General features: G+C 39.0%; 8 non-coding genes and 6 pseudogenes across 8 annotated transcripts; all 14 read left to right on the forward strand.

The window, feature by feature from the left end:
• The first annotated feature begins 132 nt into the window (after positions 1 to 132).
• Positions 133 to 251, forward strand: LOC126594615 (5S ribosomal RNA). Its single transcript, XR_007613352.1, has one exon. It is a non-coding gene; the product is annotated as a 5S ribosomal RNA (ribosomal RNA).
• A 335-nt stretch (positions 252 to 586) lies between these two features.
• Positions 587 to 705, forward strand: LOC126594617 (5S ribosomal RNA). The gene has a single exon (XR_007613354.1). It is a non-coding gene; the product is annotated as a 5S ribosomal RNA (ribosomal RNA).
• Positions 706 to 1041: 336 nt separating this feature from the next.
• LOC126594698 (5S ribosomal RNA) lies at positions 1042 to 1160 on the forward strand (annotated as a pseudogene).
• A 334-nt stretch (positions 1161 to 1494) lies between these two features.
• LOC126594608 (5S ribosomal RNA) lies at positions 1495 to 1613 on the forward strand. The gene has a single exon (XR_007613345.1). It is a non-coding gene; the product is annotated as a 5S ribosomal RNA (ribosomal RNA).
• Positions 1614 to 1951: 338 nt separating this feature from the next.
• LOC126594684 (5S ribosomal RNA) lies at positions 1952 to 2070 on the forward strand. Its single transcript, XR_007613403.1, has one exon. It is a non-coding gene; the product is annotated as a 5S ribosomal RNA (ribosomal RNA).
• Positions 2071 to 2711: 641 nt separating this feature from the next.
• LOC126594683 (5S ribosomal RNA) lies at positions 2712 to 2830 on the forward strand (annotated as a pseudogene).
• Positions 2831 to 3162: 332 nt separating this feature from the next.
• Positions 3163 to 3281, forward strand: LOC126594687 (5S ribosomal RNA; annotated as a pseudogene).
• A 335-nt stretch (positions 3282 to 3616) lies between these two features.
• On the forward strand, positions 3617 to 3735 carry LOC126594631 (5S ribosomal RNA). Its single transcript, XR_007613367.1, has one exon. It is a non-coding gene; the product is annotated as a 5S ribosomal RNA (ribosomal RNA).
• Positions 3736 to 4071: 336 nt separating this feature from the next.
• Positions 4072 to 4190, forward strand: LOC126594669 (5S ribosomal RNA). The gene has a single exon (XR_007613392.1). It is a non-coding gene; the product is annotated as a 5S ribosomal RNA (ribosomal RNA).
• Positions 4191 to 4559: 369 nt separating this feature from the next.
• On the forward strand, positions 4560 to 4678 carry LOC126594682 (5S ribosomal RNA; annotated as a pseudogene).
• Positions 4679 to 5081: 403 nt separating this feature from the next.
• LOC126594697 (5S ribosomal RNA) lies at positions 5082 to 5200 on the forward strand (annotated as a pseudogene).
• Positions 5201 to 5586: 386 nt separating this feature from the next.
• Positions 5587 to 5705, forward strand: LOC126594613 (5S ribosomal RNA). Its single transcript, XR_007613350.1, has one exon. It is a non-coding gene; the product is annotated as a 5S ribosomal RNA (ribosomal RNA).
• Positions 5706 to 6109: 404 nt separating this feature from the next.
• Positions 6110 to 6228, forward strand: LOC126594681 (5S ribosomal RNA; annotated as a pseudogene).
• An 865-nt stretch (positions 6229 to 7093) lies between these two features.
• Positions 7094 to 7212, forward strand: LOC126594620 (5S ribosomal RNA). Its single transcript, XR_007613357.1, has one exon. It is a non-coding gene; the product is annotated as a 5S ribosomal RNA (ribosomal RNA).
• Positions 7213 to 21400: the final 14188 nt, after the last annotated feature.

Genomic DNA, 21400 nt, shown 5'->3' on the forward strand with positions numbered 1-21400 from the left:
GAGATGAAAGACATGGAAGAAAAAGTCTATTAATCGTATTTTTTAAATTTCGGGGGATCGTTTTGATTAATATTTTCGAATTTCGTGATGACCAAAGAAATGGTTATAAACAATTAAACGTCATAGACAACCGGATGCGATCATACCAACTCACATGCATCGGATCCCATCAGAATTCCGCAGTTAAGTGAGTTTGGGCAAGAGTAGTACTAGGATGGGTGACCTTCTGGGAAGTCCTCGTGTCACATCCCCCACCTCTTTTTTTTGTTTTCGTAATGCTTGTTTTGCGTATTTTGTTTTCGTGATTCTTGTTTTGCGTATTTTAACGGATAATTTATGGCGCGTGTCGTTTATTATCGTGCCTCGTGCTTGGGACTTGAAAGCAAGGAATGGGAAAGACTAATAATTCTATTTTTTTGAGTTTCGAGGGATCGTCTTGATTAATATTCCTCGGGAGATGAAAGACATGGAAGAAAAAGACTATTAATCGTATTTTTTAAATTTCGAGGGATCATTTTGATTAATTTTTTCGAATTTCGTCATGACCAAAGAAAAGGTTATAAACAATTACGAGTCCTAGACCAACGGATGCGATCATGCCAACTCACATGCACCGGATCCCATCAGAACTCCGCAGTTAAGCGAGTTATGGCGAGGGTAGTACTAGGATGGGTGACCTCTTGGGAAGCCGTCGTGTTGCATCCCCCACATCTTTTTTTGTTTTCGTAATTCTTGTTTTGCCAATTTTGTTTTCGTGATTCTTGTTTTGCGTATTTTTAGCTCGTAATTTGTGGTGTGCGTCATTTATTATCGAGCCTCGTGCTTGGGAGATGAAAGAAAGGAATAGCAAAGACTAATAATTCTATTTTTTTTCAGTTTCGAGGGATTGTCTTGATTAATATTCCTCGGGAGATGAAAGACCTGGATGAAAAAGACTATTAATCATGTTTTTTAAATTTCGAGGGATCGTTTTGATTAATATTTTCGAATTTCGTGATGACCAATGAAATGGTTATAAACAATTACGAGTCATAGACGAACGGATCCGATCATACCAACTCACATACGCAGGATCTCATCAGAACTCAGCAAATAAGCGAGTTTAGGCGAGAGTAGTACTAGGATGGTTGACCTCCTAGGAAGTCACCGTGTTGCATCCCCCACCTCTTTTTTTGTTTTCGTAATTCGTGTTTTGCGCATTTTGTTTTCTTGATTCTTGTTTTCGTATTTTTAGCGGGTAATTTGTGGCGCGCGTTGTTTATTTTCGAGCCTCGTGCTTGGGAGATGAAAGAAAGGAATGGGAAAAATTAATAATTCTATTTTTTTGAGTTTCGAGGGATCGTCTTGATTAATATTCCTCGGGAGATGAAAGACACGGATGACAACGACTATTAATCATATTTTTTAAATTTCGAGGGATCCTTTTGAATAATATTTTCGAATTTCGTGATGACCGAAGAAATGGATATAAACAATTACAAGTTATAGACCAACGGATGCGATTATACCAACTCACATGCACCAGATCCCATCAGAACTCTGCAGTTAAGCGAGTTTGGGCGAGAGTAGTACTAGGATGGGTGGCCTCCTGGGAAGCCCTCGTGTTGCATCCCCCACCTCTTTTTTTGTTTTCGTAATTCTTCTTTTGAGCATTTTGTTTTCGTGATTCTTGGTTTGCGTATTTTTAACGGGTAATTTGTGGCGCGCGTCGTTTATTATCGAGCCTCGTGCTTGCGAGATGAAAGCAAGGAATGGGAAAGACTAATAATTCTATTTTTTTTGAGTTTCGAGGGATCGTCTTGATTAATATTCCTCGGGAGATGAAAGACACGGAAGAAAAAGACTATTAATCGATTTTTTTTTAAATTTCGAGGGATCGTTTTGTTTAATATTTTTGAATTTCGTGATGACCAAAGAAATGGTTATAAACAATTAAAAATCATAGACCAATGGATGCGATTATACCAACTCACATGCACCGGATCCCATCAGAACTCCGCAGTGAAGCGAGTTTGGGCGGGAGTAGTGCTAGGATGGGTGACCTCCTGGGAAGTCCTCGTGTCGCATCCCCCACCTTTTTTTTTGTTTTGTGGCGTGGGTCGTTTATTATCAAGCCTCGTGCTTGGGAGATGAAAGAAAGGAAAGGGAAAGACTATTAATTCTATTTTTTTAAGTTTCGAGGGATCGTCTTGATTAATATTCCTCGGGAGATGAAAGACACGGATGAAAAAGACTATTAATTGTATTTTTTAAATTTCGAGGGATCGTTTTGATTAAAATTTCACAGGATCTCATCAGAACTCCGCAAATAAGCGAGTTTGGGTGAGAGTAGTACTAGGATGGGTGGCCTCCTAGGAAGTCCCCGTGTTGCATCCCCCACCTTTTTTTTTGTTTTCGTAATTCTTGTTTTGCGCATTTTGTTTTCATGATTCTTTTTTTGCGTATTTTTAGCGGGTAATTTGTGGCGCGGGTCGTTTATTATCGAGCTTCGTGCTTGGGAGATGAAAGAAAGGAATGGGAAAGACTAATAATTCTATTTTTTTAAGTTTCGAGGGATCGTCTTGATTAATATTCCTCAGGAGATGAAAGACACGGATGAAAAAGAATATTAATCGTATTTTTTAAATTTCGAGGGATCGTTTTGATTAATATTTTCAAATTTCGTGATGACCAAAGAAATGGTTATAAACAATGACGAGTCATAGACCAACGGATGCGATCATACCAACTCACATGCAAAGGATCCCATAAGAACTCCGCAAATAAGCGAGTTTGGGCGAGAGTAGTACTAGGATGAGTGACCTCCTAGGAAGTCCCCGTGTTGCATCCCCCACCTTTTTTTGTTTTCGTAATTCTTGTTTTGCGCATTTTGTTTTCGTGATTCTTGTTTTGCTTATTTTTAGTGGGTAATTTGTGGCGCGAATCGTTTATTATTGAGCCTCGTGCTTGGGAGATGAAAGAAAGGAATGCGAAAGACTAATAATTCTATTTTTTTGAGTTTCGAGGGATCGCATTGATTAATATGCTCCGGAGATGAAAGACACAGATGAAAAAGACTATTAATCATATTTTTTAAATTTCGAGGGATCGTTTTGAATAATATTTTTGAATTTCGTGATGACCGAAGAAATGGATATAAACAATTACAAGTCATAGACCAACGGATTCGATGATACCAACTCACATGCACCGAATCTTATCAGAACTCCGCAGTTAAGCGAGTTTGGGCGAGGGTAGTACTAGGATGGGTGGCCTGCTGGGAAGCCCTCATGTTGCATCCCCCACCTCTTTTTTTGTTTTCGTAATTCTTGTTTTGCGCATTTTGTTTTCGTGATTCTTGTTTTGCTTATTTTTAGCGAGTAATTTGTGGTGCGCGTCGTTTATTATCGAGCCTCGTGCTTGGGAGATGAAAGCAAGGAATGGGAAAGACTAATAATTTTATTTTTTTGAGTTTTGAGGGATCGTCTTGATTAATATTCCTTGGGAGATGAAAGACATGGAAGAAAAAGATTATTAATCGTATTTTTTAAATTTCGAGGGATCGTTTTGATTAATATTTTCGTATTTCGTGATGACCAAAGAAATGATTATAAACTATTACAAGTCATAGACCAATGGATGCGATCATACCAACTCACATGCTCCGGATCCCATCAGAACTCCGCAGCTAAGCGAGTTTGGGCGAGAGTAGTACTAGGATGGGTGACCTCCTGGGAAGTCTTTGTGTCGCATCCCCCACCTCTTTTTTTTGTTTTCGTAATTCTTGTTTTGCGTATTTTGTTTTCGTGATTCTTGTTTTGCATATTGTTAGCTGCTAATTTGTGGCGCGCGTCGTTTATTACCGAGCGTCGTGCTTGGGAAATGAAAGAAAGGAATGGGAAAGACTAATAATTCTATTTTTTTGAGTTTCGAGGGATCGTCTTGATTAATATTCCTCGGGAGATGAAAGAAATGGATGAAAAAGATTTGTAATTTTATTTTTTAAATTTCGAGGGATCGTTTTGATTAATATTTTCAAATTTCGTGATGACCGAAGAAATGGTTATATACAATTACAAGTTATAGACCAATTGATGCGATCATACCAACTCACATGCACCGGATCCCATCGGAACTCTAATGTTAAGCAAGTTTGGGCGAGAGTAGTACTGGGATGGGTGACCTCCTGGGAAGTCCTTGTGTTCCATCCCCCACCTCTTTTTTTTTGTTTTTTTTTGTTTTCGTATTTCTCGTTTTGCATATTTTTAGTGGCTAATTTGTGGCGCGCGTCGTTTATTACTTAGTCTCGTGCTTGGGAGATGAACAAAAGGAATGGGAAAGACTAATAATTCTATTTTTTTTGAGTTTCGAGGGATCGTCTTGGTTAATATTCGTCGGGAGATGAAAGAAATGAATCAGAAAGACTGTTAATTGTATTTTTTAAATTTCAGGGGATCGTCTTGATTAATATTTTCGAATTTCGTGCGAACGCCTTGAGCCGATGTGATTTGCACATGCATAGAGGTTACACGGTCATGGCCAAAGAAAGGGTTATATACAATTACAAGTCATAGAGCAACGGATGCGATGATGCCAACTCATATGCACCTGATCCCATCAGAACTTCAAAGTTAAGCGAGTTTGGGCGAGAGTAGTACAAGGATGGTTGACCTCCTGGGATAACCTCGTGTTGCATCCCCCACCTCTTTTCAGATTTTTTTCATAATTATTTTATCCGTATTTTTAGCGGCTTATTATGTTTTCATAATTTCTTTTTGCTTATTTTTAGCGGCTTATTTGTGGCACGCGTCGTTTATTACCAAGTCTCATGCTTGGGAAATGAAATGAAGGAATAAGAAAGACTATTAATTCTATGTTTTTATGCTTCGAGGGATCATCTTAATTAATATTCCTCTGGGGATGAAAGAAATTGATGAGAAAGAGTATTAATTGTCGTATTTTTTTAATTTTATGGGATCATCTTGATTAACAATTTCAAATTTTGTGCGAACGTTTAGAGCCGATGTGATTTGCACATGCATAGGGGTTACGGGGTCAAGGCCAAAGAAATGATTACATACAATTACAAGTCATAGACCAACGGATGCGATCATACCAACTCACATGTACCAGATCCTATCTGAATTCGGAATTTAAGCAAGTTTCGACGAGTGTAGTACTAGGATGGGTGACATCCTGAGAAGTCCTCGTATTGCATACCCCCAGCTCTTTTCTTATTTTTTTTTCATACTTCTTTTTTGCGTATTGTTAGCAGCTTATTATTTTTTCATAACTCCTTTTTGCGTATTTTTTGCAGCTTATTTGTGGCACGCGTCGTTTATTACCGAGTCTCGTGTTTGGGAGATGAAAGAAAGGAATGGGAAAGACTGTTAATTCTATTTTTTTGAGTTTCAATGGATCGTCTTGTTTTAATATTCCTCGGAAGATGGAAGAATGGGATGAGAAAGACTATTAATTGTATTTTTTAAACTTTGAGGGATCTTCTTGATTAATATTTCGAATTTCGTTGAACGTTTAGAGCCGATGTGAGGTTACAGGGTCATGGCCAAAGAAATGGCTATATACAATTACAAGTCATAGACCAACAGATGCAATCATGCCAACTCACATGCATCGGATCCTATCTGAACTCCGAAGTTAAGTGAGTCTGGGCGAGTGTAGTACTAGGATGGGTGACCTCCTGGGAAATCCTCGTGTTGCATCCCCCCACCTTTTTTCTTATTTTTTTCATAATTCTTTTTTGCGTATTTTTAGCGTCTTATTATTTTTTTCATAATTCCATTTTGCGTATTTTTAGCGGCTTATTTGTGGTGCGCATCGTTTATTACCGAGTCTCGTACTTGGGAGATGAAAGAACGGAATGGAAAAGACTGTTAATTCTAATTTTTTTTGAGTTTCGAGGGATCGTCTTGATTAATATTCCTCGGGAGATGAAAGAAATGGATGAGAAAGACTATTAATTGTATTTTTTAAATTTCAAGGGATCGTCTTGATTAATATTTTCAAATTTTGTACGAACGTTTAGAGCCGTTGTGATTTGCACATGCACAGAGGTTACGGGGTCATGACCAAAGAAATGATTATATACAATTACAAGTCCTAGATCAACGGATGCGATCATTCCAACTTACATGCACCGGATCCCATTTAAACTCCGAAGTGAAGCGAGTTTGGGCGAGTGTAGTACTAGGATGAGTAACCTCCTGGTAAGTCCTCGTGTTGCATCCCCCCACCTTTTTTTTTTTTTTGATAATTCTTTTTTGCGTATTTTTAGCGGCTTCTTATTTTTTTATAATTCTTTTTTGCGTATTTGTAGCGGCTTATTTGTGCCGCACGTCGTTTATTACTGAGTCTCGTGCTTGGGTAATGAAAGAAAGGAATGTGAAAGACTATTAACTCTATTTTTTTGAGTTTTGAGGGATCATCTTGATTAATATTCCTTGGGAGATGAAAGAAATGGATGTAAAAGACTATTAATTATATTTTTTAAATTTCGAGGGATTGTCTTAATTAATATTTTCGAATTTCGGGCAAACTTTTAGAGCCGATGTGATTTGCACATGCATAGAGGCGACGGGGTCATGGCCAAAGGAATGGTTATATACAACTACAAGTCATAGACTAACTGCTGTGATCATACCAGCTAACATTCATCGGATCCCATCAGATCTCTAAAGTTAAGCGAGTTTGGGTGAAAGAATGGCTGACCTCCTAGGAAATTGTCGTGTTGCATCCTCCCATCTCTTTTTTATTTTTTCATAATTCTTTTTTGCTTATTTTTAGTGGCTTACTTGTGGCCCGCGTCGTTTATTACCGAGTCTCGTGCTTGAGAGATGAAAAAAAGGAATGCGAAAGTCTATTAATTCTATTTTTTGAAGTTTCGAGTGATTGTCTTGATCAATATTCCTCGGAAAATGAAAGAAATGGATGGGAAAGACTATTAATTATATTTTTTAAATTTCGAGGGATTGTCTTGATTAATATTTTTGAAATTCGTGCGAACGTTTAGAGCCGATATGATTTGCACATGCATAGAGGTTACAAGATCATGGCCAAAGAAATGGTTATGCTCAACTACAAGTCATAGACTAACGGATGCGATCATACCAACTCACGTGCACCGGATCCCATAAGAACTCCAAAGTTAAGTGAGTTTGGGCGAGACCAGTACTAGGATGGGAGGCCTCCTAGGAAGTCCTCGTGTTGCATTCCCCCACCTTTTTTCTATTTTTTCATAATTCTTTTTTGTGTATTTTTAGCTACTTATTTGTGGCACGCATTGTTTATTACTGAGTCTCTTATTTGGGAGATGAAAAATCGGTAGAGATTGAATCCGCACCATAATGCATAGACATAATTATTTTTTGTCACCACTGCAAAATGCTAGTTGCGTAAATATTAGATTTAAGATACATATAATAATTCGCGGTATTAAATTATTATAACAAATAGTCAACATACAATATGGTGTCACCATTTAGCATAATATCTTTTTTGGTAAAAAAAACAGAAGGAAAAATAATGAAAAAGGCTTGAAAACTTTGAGTTTTAACGATAAGGACAAAATAAAGGGTAGTGAATAGTACCGGTTTGACTTTTTAATGTAAAAATGTGATTTTTCGTTAAAGTGAATAGTACCGCGGACCTTTCATTAAAACTTTAAAAAAAAAAAGTATCTATTGAAAATTGCAACACTTTTAACAATTTTTTACGATTGGGCCATATTTTACTATTCGAGCCGACGCTGAATTCTAGCCCTATGCAAATAAGGCCCAAAACCCTTGACGCCTACAATTTTCAGGTAGTTTGTATGAAAGGCTTCATAATCATAAATTAGGAGCTCTTCTTTATCACCTTCAATGGAAGAAATCAATCAGTTCAACTATAATATGGTTCCAGTTCTCAATGAAGTAGGTTCGGTTGATGCACACATTGATTCTCCTCCACCGACGATGAGGTAGGTTCGGTTGATGCACACATCGCTTCGTCCCTACCGACGATGAGTTGATTTTACACTACTTAATTAGGAAGTTTATGAATAAGCAGCTTCCCATTAACAGGTTTCGTAATGTTAACATCTACCAGTGCAACCGGTTCTATTGCACAGGGTTCCAAAATTTTGGGGGCTCCCAAAAATAATTTTTTATTGAATACAATAATATATAAAATAATAATATATAAAAATAATATATAGAAATACTAAATCAAAAAAAAAAAAAAAAAAAATATATATATATATATATATATCTCTCTCTCTGATGGGCTCTAATAGCCATCAGACTACAACAACAACAACAAAGCCTTTTCCCACTAAGTGGGGTCGGCTATGTGAATCCTAGAACGCTATTGCGCTCGGTTTTGTGTCATGTCCTCCGTTAGATCCAAATACTCTAAGTCTTTTTTTAGGGTCTCTTTCAAAGTTTTCCTAGGTCTTCTTCTACCCCTTCGGCCCTGAACCTCTGTCCCGTAGTCACATCTTCGAACTGGAGCGTCAGTAGGCCTTCTTTGCACATGTCCAACCCACTAATTCCTAATCTTATCCTTTCTCGTGAGCCCACACCTCCAACAAAGCATCCTCATCTCCGCTACACCCATTTTGTGTACGTGTTGATGCTTCACCGCTCAACATTCTGTGCCATACAGCATCGCCGACCTTATTGCCATCCTATAAAATTTTCCCTTAAGCTTCAGTAGCATACGACGGTCACACAACACGCCGGATGCACTCTTCTACTTCATCCATCCCACTTGTATTCCATATATTCTGTCTTTGATCGGCTTAGGCGAAGACCTTTAGATTCCAACACTTCTCTCCAAAGGTTAAGCTTCGCATTTACCCCTTCCTGAGTTTCATCTATCAACCCTATATCGTCTACGAAAAGCATACACCAAGGAATAACATCTTGAATATGTCCTGTTAACTCATCCATTACCAATGCAAAAAGGTAAGGACTTAAGGATTGTTGATGCATAAAATCAGTGAGGACTTTGGTACAACAAAAACTATTAAGTTTGTGACCTTCGCTAGATTGCTCCGGTCATTAGTGTGGATAAGTATGTAAATGGATAGGGACAGGGAAGCAAACACAAGATGTACGTGGTTCACCTAGATTGGCTACGTCTACGAAGTAGAGAAGTTCTTATTAATTGTGAAGGGTTTACACAAGTACATAAGTTCAAGCTCTCCTTTAGTGGGTACAAGTGAATGATTTAGTACAAATGGCATTCGGAAATATTTTGGGAGAATGATCTCCTTTTATAGAAGAAAGTTTCTAGCCTTGTTCTAACATTGACACGTGTCGTGTTGTGATTGGCTTCTGAAGTTGACACGTGTCGTGCTATGATTGACTTCTGATGTCGACATGTGTCGCTCTGTGATTGGCCTCCTAGTTGGAGGGGAAGCTCATCGGTTGGGGACTTGCAAGATCCAAGTCGCTGAGTAATCACGAAACTTCTAAGTACCGAAATGTGGTATCGTCTTCACTTACCTTATCTGTCTCATAGGTAGATGTAACATTTTCTCTGGAAGTACTCTTCCTCCGTCCAGGGGTGGTATCTTTAACTGGTGGAGATGCACAAGGTAATGTATCAATTTCACTTGAAGCTTACTTGTAGTTTCAGGCTTGGTCAAGCACGATACAAACCATGTAGTAGGAGTCCCCCAAGTCGCCGAGTTAGGGGATCTACTGAAAGATGTGACAGACAAGGTAAACAATCAGAGCTCCAAGTAATCAGTCCCAGATCAGAAGTTTGATTTTGAGTTCTAGCTGATGGTTCTCATTCCCCTTATCTTGCAGGCAGCATGGAGGATAAAGAGAAGAAAAGGAGAAGAGATGATATGAGATACTTTTGCTTTTGAAAAAGTAACTTTCCACAGGCTTATTCTTGAACTGGGCTGGAGGGTTTTCTGGTTACCTCTAGAGTATAAGGTTGACTGAAGAATTTGAGGGTCAAAACAAGTCCATAAAATCTAGAGTACGTTCGACCCTGCTGATATGGGATACTTTTGCTGTTGACAAAGTATTGGAAGTATCGACACGTGTTCTGTTACGCTTGTCTCCACATGCTTCCTTGTATCCTTCTCAATTGCCCTATCTGTTCCTCAAACAGATGTGGTATCTTTTCTGGAAACATAAGATGTTGAAGATGAGTACTCGAGAGCAATGCCAAGTAAGTAATCAGGTAAGGGGTTAAGGCCAGTTAGTTCCTGACTGGAAGCTTGATTCCAAGTGCGGATTGATTGCTCTCATTCTTCTTGTCTTGCAGGTAAGAACAAGGCCAAAGGAAAAGACAGGGAAAAAGCATGATATGGGATACTCTTGCTTTTAACCCTGATGATATGAGATATTCTTGCTCTGGTGTAGCTTGTTTGCAGAGGTATTATAGGGGGAAATAAAGCTGAGTATTTTGAGAGGCTTCATTGGAAGTGCCCTCTCAGATATGAGGAAGGGTTAAGTATTTTTGCAGGTCTGCTTGTCCGTTGAGGATGAAGGTCGACATATATAGGAGTCTCCCTAACAACAAGTAGTAATGCTATTCATTTACCCTTCTTGGTCATAGCACTGTAGTGGGAGCTGCCAGTTTCACGTGTTTTAACTCTGTCAGAGCACTTTGAAAAAGTGGTCTGTGGTATCTGGGAAGCTGATGTTGAGTGTGAAGATTACAGACAAGCTTTATCCAAGGAGATCTGGCTCTCGAAGTTGATAAAGCGATGCCTCTTCGGTTTTCGAACAAGCGATCCTGTCGGGGATCTGGCTCTCGAGATTCGGAAAACGATGCCTCTTCGATTTTTGAGAAAGCAATCCTGCTGGGAGTCTGGCTCTTGAAATTCGGAGAGCGGTGTCTCTTCGATTTTTGAGAAAGTAATCCTGTTGGGAGTCTGGCTCTCGAGATTCGGAGAGCGGTGCCTCTTCGATTTTGGAGCAAGCAATCTTGTTAGGAGTGTTTTCTCGAATGTGAGTAAAGGTTGAGCATTTTTGCCAGTCTACCTTGCCACAGAGCACAGAGGTTGACACACAGGGACTTTCCAATTATCCAGCAGTGGTGTTGTTCCTTTACCCTTGTGGGTAATAATATGGTAGCTAAACCTTCAAAATTTATGTGTCTAAACTTTGTTAGTGCTGTTTCTTTGCTATTCTTTTACCCTTCTTGGTCATAGCGATGTAGTGGGAACTGCAAGCTTCACGTGTCTAAACTTTGTCAGAGATCTTTGGCAAAGTTATCTGTGGTACCCATTAGCTGATGTTGCGTGTGGAAAATGGATGATTGAACAGTAAGATTCACGTGCTTTCTACTTCACCAAAAATTTTCGACAGATTGCCCATAATTTTCGCATAGCTGAGTGTGCATGTGATAAGTGCTAACAAGGCTGAGAAAGCAGGTGCCTTTTTTATTTTTGAGATCGGCCCTCGTGGTCTCTGAGCAGCCCAGCTTTTGAGAAAGCAAGCGCCTCTTCGATTTTTTAGATCGGCCCACGTGGTCTTTGAGCAGCCCAACTTTTGAGAAAGCAAACGCCTTTTCGATCTTTGAGATCGGCCCTCGTGGTCTCTAAGTAGCCCAGCTTTTGAGAAAGCAAACGCCTCTTCGATTTCTGAGCAGGCGCCTCTTTGATTTCTGAAGCTCCGTCGAGTGCAGATTTTTATAGAGGCTGGCATTAAGTTCCAAAGCACACCTGAATCTCCACCAGTAGAAGCTCCCTTCTTGCACTTTTAAGATATTGATTTGTCCGACTTCTTCTCTCTTCAACACCTTTGAAAATGTCAGGCCCTTCCGACCGTTGTTTTGACTTGAACCTTGGTGAATAGGCAGCTGCGCCTTCTCCAGACAACATATAGCGCCCATCATTCTTATCCTCTACTAGTCTTCTTACCGTTGGGATTCCGTGATGAAGAATGATATGACCGTTGCGGTGGTGGCTAAGAATATTCTCACTCCCAAATATAACAGACTTCTTTCCAAACGGTCTGATGAGTTGGCTGTTAAGGATTATCTGGCTCTCAGTGTTCAGTGTGCAGGTTCTGTGTCGAATATGGCCCAATGCCTATTTGCTCGAACCCGTCAAGTTGAATCATTGGCGGCTAAAGTGATGAGTCTCAAGCAGGAGATTAGAGGGCTCAAGCATGAGAATAAACAGTTGCACAGGCTCGCACATGACTATGCTACAAATATGAAGAGGAAGCTTGACCAGATGAAGGAATCTGATGGTCAGATTTTACTTGATCATCAGAGGTTTGTGGGTTTGTTCCAAAGGCATTTATTGCCTTCGTCTTCTGGGGTTGTACCGCGTAATGAAGCTCCAAATGATCAGCCTCCAATGCCTGTTCCTTCTAGGGTTCTGTCCAGTACTAAGGCTCCGAGTGATCACCCTCTGGTGCCTTCTCTTTCTGGGGCTCTACCGACTGCTGAGACTTCTCCTAAACAACCTTTGTGAAGGCCCCTTCTTGTTTGTTTATTTTGACTCATGTATATGTACATATTTGTAACTTATCAGAGATATCAATAAATAAGCTTTGCTTCATTTCAACGTATTGTGTTAAATACACCAAAACCTTCTTCACTAAGTTCTTTGAATTTTTCTTTTGTTGAAGCTTGTATGTTGAAGCTTTGTGAGTGAAGCATGTAGGTTGAGGTAGTGTTCCCTTAATTTCTCGAGTGAGGAAAACTTCTCGGTTGGAGACTTGAAAAATCCAAGTCACTGAGTGGGGTCGGTTATATGAATCTTAGAACGCCATTGTGCTCGGTCCTTTGTCATGTCTTCCGTTAGATTCAAGTACTCTAAGCCTTTTCTTAGAGTCTTTTCCAAAGTTTTCCTAGGTCTTCCTCTACCCCTTCGGCCCTGAACCTCTATCCCGTAGTCGCATCTTCTAACCGGAGCGTCAGTAGGCCTTCTTTGCACATGTCCAAACCACCGTAACCGATTTTTTCTCAGCTTTCCTACAATTTCGGCTACTCCTACTTTACCTCGGATATCCTCATTCCTAATCTTATCCTTTCTCGTGTGCCCACACATCCAACGAAGCATCCTCATCTCCGCTACACCCATTTTGTGTACGTGTTGATGTTTCACCGCTCAACATTCTGTGCCATACAGTATCGCCAGCCTTATTGCCGTCCTATAAAATTTTCCCTTGAGCTTCAATGGCATACGGCGGTCACACAACACACCGGATGCACTCTTCCAATTCATCCATCCAGCTTGTATTCTATGGTTGAAATCTCCATCTAATTCTCCGTTCTTTTGCAAGATAGATCCTAGGTAGCGAAAGCAGTCGCTCTTTATTATTTCCTGATCTCCGATCCTCACCCCTAACTCATTTTGGACTCCATTTGCACTGAACTTGCACTCCATATATTCTGTCTTTGATAGGCTTAGGCGAAGACCTTTAGATTCCAACATTTTTCTCCAAAGGTTAAGCTTCACATTTACCCCTTCCTGAGTTTCATCTATCAAAACTATATCATCTGCGAAAAGCATACACCAAGGAATATCATATTGAATATGTCCTGTTAACTCATCCATTACCAACGCAAAAAGGTAAGGACTTAAGGATGAGCCTTGATGTAATCCTACAGTTATGGGGAAGCTTTCGGTTTGTCCTTCATGAGTTCTTACGGCAGTCTTTGCTCCTTCATACATATCCTTTATAACTTAGATATATGCTACTCGTACTCATTTCTTCTCCAAAATCCTCCAGATAATGTCTCTTGGGACCCTATCATACGCTTTTTCTAAATCTATAAAGACCATGTGTAAATCCTTTTTCCCCTCTCTATATCTTTCCATCAATCTTCGTAAGAGATAGATTGCCTTCATGGTTGAGCGCCTTGGCATGAACCCGAATTGGTTGTCCGAAACCCGTGTCTCTTGCCTCAATCTATGCTCAATGACTCTCTCCCAGAGCTTCATCGTATGACTCATTAGCTTAATACCCCTATAGTTCATGCAATTTTGTACGTCGCCCTTATTCTTGTAGATAGGCACCAAAGTGCTCTTTCGCCACTCATTTGACATCTTCTTGGTTTTCAAAATCCGATTGAAAAGGTCTGTGAGCCATGCTATACCTGTCTCTTCCAAGACTTTCCACACTTCAATCGGTATATCATCTGGGCCTACTGTTTTTTTATGCTTCATCTTCTTCAAAGTTACAACCACTTATTCCTTCCTAATTTGACGATAAAAGAAGTAGTTTCTACACTCTTTTGAGTTACTTAACTCCCCAAAAGAAGTACTCCTTTCATGTCCTTCATTGAAAAGATTATGAAAATAACCTCTTCATCTGTCTTTGACCGCGTTCTCTATAGCAAGAACCTTTCCATCCTTATCCTTGATGCACCTCACTTGGTTTAGGTCATTTGTCTTCTTTTCCCTTGCTCTAACTAGTTTATGGATATCTAACTCTCCTTCTTTGGTATCTAGTCGCTTATACAGATCGTCATAAGCCACTAACTTAGCTTCTCTCACAGCTTTCTTCGCCTCTTGCTTCGCTCTTCTATACCTTTCACCATTTTCATCAGTCATATCCTTGTATAAGGCTTTACAACATTCCTTCTTAGCCTTCACCTTTGTTTGTACCTCCTCATTCCACCACCAAGATTCCTTTTGGTGTGGAGCAAAGCCCTTGGACTCTTCTAATACCTCTTTTGCTACTTTTCGGATACAACTAGCCATGGAATCCTACCTTTGGCTAGCTTCCCCCTCTCTATCCCACATACACTGGGTGATTACTTTCTCTTTGAAAATGGCTTGTTTTTCTTCTTTTAGATTCCACCATCTAGTCCTTGGGCACTTCCAAGTCTTGTTCTTTTTTCTCACTCTTTTGATATGTACATCTATCACTAACAAACGATGTTGATTAGCCAATCTCTCTCCCGGTATAACTTTGCAATCCTTACAAGCTATACGATCCCCTTTCCTCATTAGAAGAAAATCTATTTGTGTTTTTGACGACCCACTCTTATAGGTGATCACATGTTCTTCTCTCTTCTTAAAGAAGGTGTTGGCTAAGAAGAGATCGTATGCCATTGCAAAATCCAAGATAGCTTCCCCATCCTCGTTTCTCTCCCCAAAACCATGGCCACATGAAAACCTCCATGGTTGCTTGTCTCCTTGCCCACGTGTCCATTTAAATCTCCTCCTATAAATAACTTATTCGTCTGAGCAATTCCTTGCACCAAGTCTCCAAGGTCTTCCCAAAATTTCTCCTTCGAACTCGTATCCAACCCTACTTGAGGTGCGTACGCACTAATCACATTGATGAGTTCTTGTTCTATTACAATCTTGATTGCCATGATTCTATCTCCTACCCTTTTGACATCTACAACATCTTGTGTCAATGTCTTGTCCACGATGATGCCAACACCGTTTCTCGTTCTATTTGTGCTCGAATACCAGAGTTTAAACCCTGAGTTTTCTAGATCCTTTGCTTTAAGACCAACCCACTTAGTTTCTTGTAGGCACATAATATTTATCCTTCTCATAACTTCCACTACTTCCATAGATTTTCCAGTTAGGATTCCTATATTCCACGTTCCTAAACGCATTCTACTCTCTTGAACTCTACCCTTCTGTCCTAGCTTTTTCAACCTCCCCCGTCTAATAGGATCAAAATACTTCTTTTGTTTGTCCTGTGTAAAGTTGATAAGAGCATATGCTCCCAAACAACTTTGAGTGGAGTCGTTCGAAAAGAAGTTTATATGGCCCCCTTGCTCATTTAACACTGCATCCGGGTGCCGATAGAGATACAACGACCCTTACTCACTTATCACTGTGCTCGGGTCACACAGCGCGCCACTTACGGGTGACGCCCTAGCTTTAGCGCGATTTCGTTATGGATTCATTTCATAAGGATTCGACGTAAACTAGGAGTGCCAGCTGTCGACTACCTGACGCCCTCCCCCTCCTCCTTTATCCGGGCTTGGGACCGACAATGTAAGATAAACTTACACAGGCGGAGTTCCAATAGCCATCAGACTACTACCTAAAATTTGTACGCAAATTATATAAAATAATAATTAACAAAGGGCAAAGCTAATCTAGCAAAAAAATAAAAAGGCAAAGCTAATCAATTAAAAGTGGATAAGTCCACTAACTGAGGCAAACAATTCAGAAACTCGAACTTCTTCTCTCATGCCAATGTCTAATCGCTGCTTCCCATTTTCTTTTCTTCTTTCACACCATACTAATAGAGCACCAGAAGTCAGAATTCCAGACGTTGTCGCCAATGTCCCAATCTACTTCCCATTCTCTCTTCGTCCCATTGTTATATTTCCCACAAATTATTAAACCCTAATTTATAAATTTATGAAATTGAAGAGAAAATTCCGAATCATAAAGACAATTCAACTGATCAAAGTGATGTAGACTTCGATCAAAGTAAGATATTTGCTAATTTAAGTATATTGACTTGAAATTTGAAGATTTGGGTATTTCTCATCTATAATGATTTTTTTTTTGTTCTTTTGTACATTTCGGGGCAAAATCAAGAGAAAATGAGTCACAAAAAATTGCTAGATGTACACGCATTACGGACTATCAAGTTTCATTGTTCATACTTACTGTAATTTTATTGTGATCTTATTTGAGATATAAAAGATGGCTTATAAGAAAGGCCCCTTTTATGAATTTCGCATAAGACCCCCGAAATTTAAGAGACAACCCTGACCAACACCATCCTCGAGAACTTACCGGTTAGATTCTTGTGATATTCTTCTCTTTATAATCTCTTTTTCTGCAATCCTCTTTATCATTATTCTCTTTTTACATACTAAAAATACAATAAATCTTGCCCTAACAAGTAGTGCTTTTTGTTTCTTGTGTTTCAAGTATCTTTTACGTTTCTTTTTTGTTTGTCTTACCTATATCTTCTTTTCTTTACTTTCTGAAATTTTATATTGTCTAAAACAAACAATATTGCTCTACCCTTTTAGTTCTTTCCATGACTGCATAACTGTAAGTATTTTGTATACAGAAGTACGTATTTTTGTGTCTCATATAGTTAATATTGTCAGGTTAAGTTTTGAAATGTATTTTACCTTTTAGTTTATTAGTCAGTAGCCAATCTCTGTTGATCCTGCAATTCCTTCGAAATCTAGGCATGCCAACGACAATCGGTTTTTCTTCTTTGGCAATATATAACTGGAAGCCATTGAAGTACGATGTTATACTTACTAGACTACTAGTAAATAATACTACTCTAAATCGGTTCTCTATTCATGACTTGTAATTGTAACAATTAAGATAGAAAAGACAAGTTCTGAGGTTTTAACAAGATTGGTATGTTTTTTTTTAAGGGAAACTTTTTATCCTTTCAGGAGAGTGCCATTTGTTTAGAGAGTGAGTGGTACTTTTTCACTCCATGAAGACGGAAGTACCCGAGAGGAGGACGGCCAAATCGAACAACAAATAATGGATACTGGAAGGCAACTGGAAAGCCTGAAAACATTTAAGACGCTAATGGCCAAGTAATTGGGTCTAAAGGTACTCTAAATTATTATGAAGGGATACAACGAGAAGGGACAATGACAGACTGGAAAATGCATGAATATAAGCTCAGTAATGAGACTGATCCTCCAAAGAAAATAGATGGTACTGACATGAAGGTATGGAAGTGTGCACGTATGTGTGTGTTGTCTGATAGAAGTATTTGCGTGGTTACATTTGTGGACTCTTTATATTGTGAATCACAATTCGGAATTTTCTAGTATATGCTCTGGTGTGGCTCTAACTTTTTTGTACCTTGGTTCTGCAATTGAATGATTGTGTTTTGTGTAAGATTTACAACATTAGCAGAGGCAAGACGGACAAGAAGAACGACAATGCAGCTAAGAGTACTATAGAATCTGATCAAGAGGCTATTGATCTGCCTGCAGTTTCAAATTGTTAGTGTATATGACGTTTTTATATTGATAGAGAGAAGGAAAATAAGATGAATGATGCAAACTGCAAAGAATTTGCAGTGTAGTTTCTGGAAATCCTAGCCTTTGCAAGTAGCTAAGGAGTATTTCATTTCTCTCTCTTAGACATGGAATCGTGCATTACAACGGTTAGTTATGCAGCTAGAGCCCACACATTCATCAAGTGATCTCAGCCATACATCTTCCTAAACTCTAGGATTCTAACACATGGCATTCATAGCCTTACAATAAGAGTCTTACACTTGTCACTCTAAGACTAAGTGAGTGCACAATTAATCTCAAGGCTTATAATTTCTAATTAAAAACAGCTCACAACTTATAATTCTACACTCCCCCTTAAGTTTTGAACTGATTTCACTCCAAGTTTATCCCTGAGATAGTAGAATCGATCCTTGGCCAATGCCTTTGTAAAGATATCAACTAGCTGCTCATTTGTAGGATAGTACATCAGATCAATAATTCCTTCTTGTAAAGCATCCTTGATGATGTGGTATCTTCGATCAATATGCTTGGTCTTTTGATGCCGGATTTTTAATGATGGCAATTGTTGCAGTATTATCACACTAAAGTGGTGTTGCTTCAGTTTGAAGTTCACCAAAGTCTTCCAACACAAACTTAAAGCCAAATTGCTTGTGCAATTGCCTCTGTGGCACTAATGTACTTTGCCTCTGCAGTTGAGAGTGCTACACGATTTTGTTTAATTGAAGCCCAAGAAAAGATTCCACTACCAAAAGAAAAAACATACCCTGAGGTGCTTTTGCTATCATCCACAAAGTCTCCCCAGTCACTATCACATAAACCAATTAATATAGCATTCCTTCCTTTCACATACTCCAGACCATAGTCTAGTGTTCCCTTGATGTACCTGAGAACCCTTTTGGCAGTTCCATAATGTTTGTTAGTAGGACAGTGCATAAATCTAGCAAGTAAGCTTGTTGCATACATCACATCTGGTCTTGTAGCAGTTCAATACAATAAACTTCCCACAATCTTCCTATATTGATCTTCACTTGCTGGACCACTGTCATCATCCTTACTAAGTGTATTAGTTGTAACCAAAGGTGTAGAGACATATTTACAATCACTCAAACCAAATTTGTTCAACAAAGATGCAGCATATTTTCTTTGGTGAATAAAGATACTTGAATGAGTTTGAATGATTCACATACCAAGAAAGTGGTGAAGAAACCCCAAATCTTTCATTTCATACTTCTCCATCATATCTTCCTTGAATTCTTTCAACATTTCTTTGCTATTCCTTGTGTACACAATGTCATCCACATATATGGCGACAATCAAGATTTATGTTTCCCCTTTGGTTTTGGTATAAAGAGTGGCCTCACTTTGACTCTTTGCAAAACCACATTGTGCAAAGTAGGTGTCAATTTCACCATACCATGCTTTAGGAGCTTGCTTTAGGCCATAAAAAGCCTTATGAAGCTTGTAAACCTTATCTTCACTCCCCTTGACCAAAAATCCATCTGGTTGTTCTACATAAACTTCCTCTTCCAACACACCATTCAAGAATGCAGACTTTAGATCTAGTTGGTACAATTTCCAACTTTTTTGAGCAACCAAAGCTACAAGTGTTCAAATTGTGTCAAGCCTAGCTACAGGTGCAAATGTTTCATTGTAGTCCACACCTGGTTTCTAAGCATAGCCCTTGGCTACAAGCCTTTCTTTGTTCTTCTAAACTGAGTCATCAAGATTAAATATAGGTTTATCAATTGGTCTATTCACTAGTTCCCATGTTACATTCTTTTCAATCTTGGATATCTCATTTTCCATAGCACTCATCCATGATTCATCTTGAGCCGCTTCCTCAAACTTCTTAGGTTCTACAATGTAGAGATTGCATTGTGCTAGAACATCATCTAGATTTCTCCATTTCAGTGGAGTGTGAACAAAATCTTGAGCAACTCTCGGATTTTCACCTGTGCCATCTAAGGATTTACATGAAGATGACAATCTTGATAAATGAGTACATTCATTTGTGTGAAGAGTTGTTTTGTGAGTTCTTGGGGATATGGAACTTGAACCAGACATTGCTTCTACATTTCTGTCAATACTGGGAGTGATCCCAAATACTTCTTCATAATTAGTCATAACCACATGCTTCTCTGAGATGCCCCTCCAATTCCCAGATGAACCTTCATTAAATATCGCATCCCTTGACAAGATCAACTTCTTAGTGGCGGGATCATACACCCTGTAACCTTTTCATAGGTTGCATAGCCTACAAATATACACTTGGTACTTTTCACATCAAGCTTTTGCCTTAGTTCATTTGGTATGTGTACATAACACACAAAACCAAAGACTTTAAGGTGAGCAATCCCCGGCTTCCTACCACTATAGGCTTCAAATGGAGTTATATCTCCAAGAGCTCTTGTGGGACACCTATTTAAAATGTAGACTCTTGTGTGTACAGTTTCAGCCCACAAGTAATATGGTAAACCCTTGTCATGAAGCATAACTTTTGCCATTTCAACCACTGTCATGTTCTTTCTCTCCATCACTCCATTTTGTTGTGGAGTGTAGGCCATGGTGAGTTGTCTTTGCATACCTTCCTCCTCACATAGTTTATTAAACTCACAAGATGTGAATTCACCACCTCTATCACTTCTCAGGCATTTCACTTTAAAATCACTTTGTAGTTCCACCATTGACTTGAATTTCTTAAAGCAATTTAGTGCATTTGACTTATATCTGAGAAAGTATATTCACACCATTCTTGTATTGTCATCAATAAAAAGCATAAAATATTTGTTACCAGCAAGAGAGTCATTTTTCATAAGACTACAGAGATCTAGCTCTAGAGGATTTGTTGCTCTTCATGCTTGTTCCCTTGGAAACCATTCTCTATGTTGCTTTCCCAATTGACATCCCTCACAAACTTCATCAACTTTTTCCAATTGTGGAAGTCCATGCACCATATCTTTGTCTTTGAGCTATTGGAGACCCCTGAGATGCAAATAACCTAGCCTTTTTAACTTATAGTTTTGAACTCTATCTCTGACAACACCACACACATAACTTTATTAAGGTGAAGTTCAAAAAGCCAGCACATTACGGCCATGTGCTTGTATCCCAGTATAGTGAACGCTCTAGAAACTTGCCCAAGATTTCATAGGAAGCGGCCTCACTTCCACATTCACATAGGTAAGACTATCAAAGATATTCCTGTAGCTCGATATCCCACTCAACATAGAGTATAAACCTTATTAAGAGAAAAAATCTCAACCTAAAAACGCTTCAGGATGTCATGCTTCTTAGGGATTGACATGGAATAATATTCCAAATTAAAATTAGCAAGACTTCACTCATATCACTTGTGACTTGTTATTACCCTTTGAACCTATTTCTTGGGATCTCCATCCTATAGGTTGGGTTGCTATCACAAATGACTCAATTTTCTACGGGCTTTAGTCCCATGGCCTTGGCCCAATTCTTTTCTCATGTTAGTCCTTTCGTCAAAGGATTTTTC

This window comes from Malus sylvestris, chromosome 12, assembly GCF_916048215.2.
Source record: "Malus sylvestris chromosome 12, drMalSylv7.2, whole genome shotgun sequence".
Taxonomy (NCBI): domain Eukaryota; kingdom Viridiplantae; phylum Streptophyta; class Magnoliopsida; order Rosales; family Rosaceae; genus Malus; species Malus sylvestris.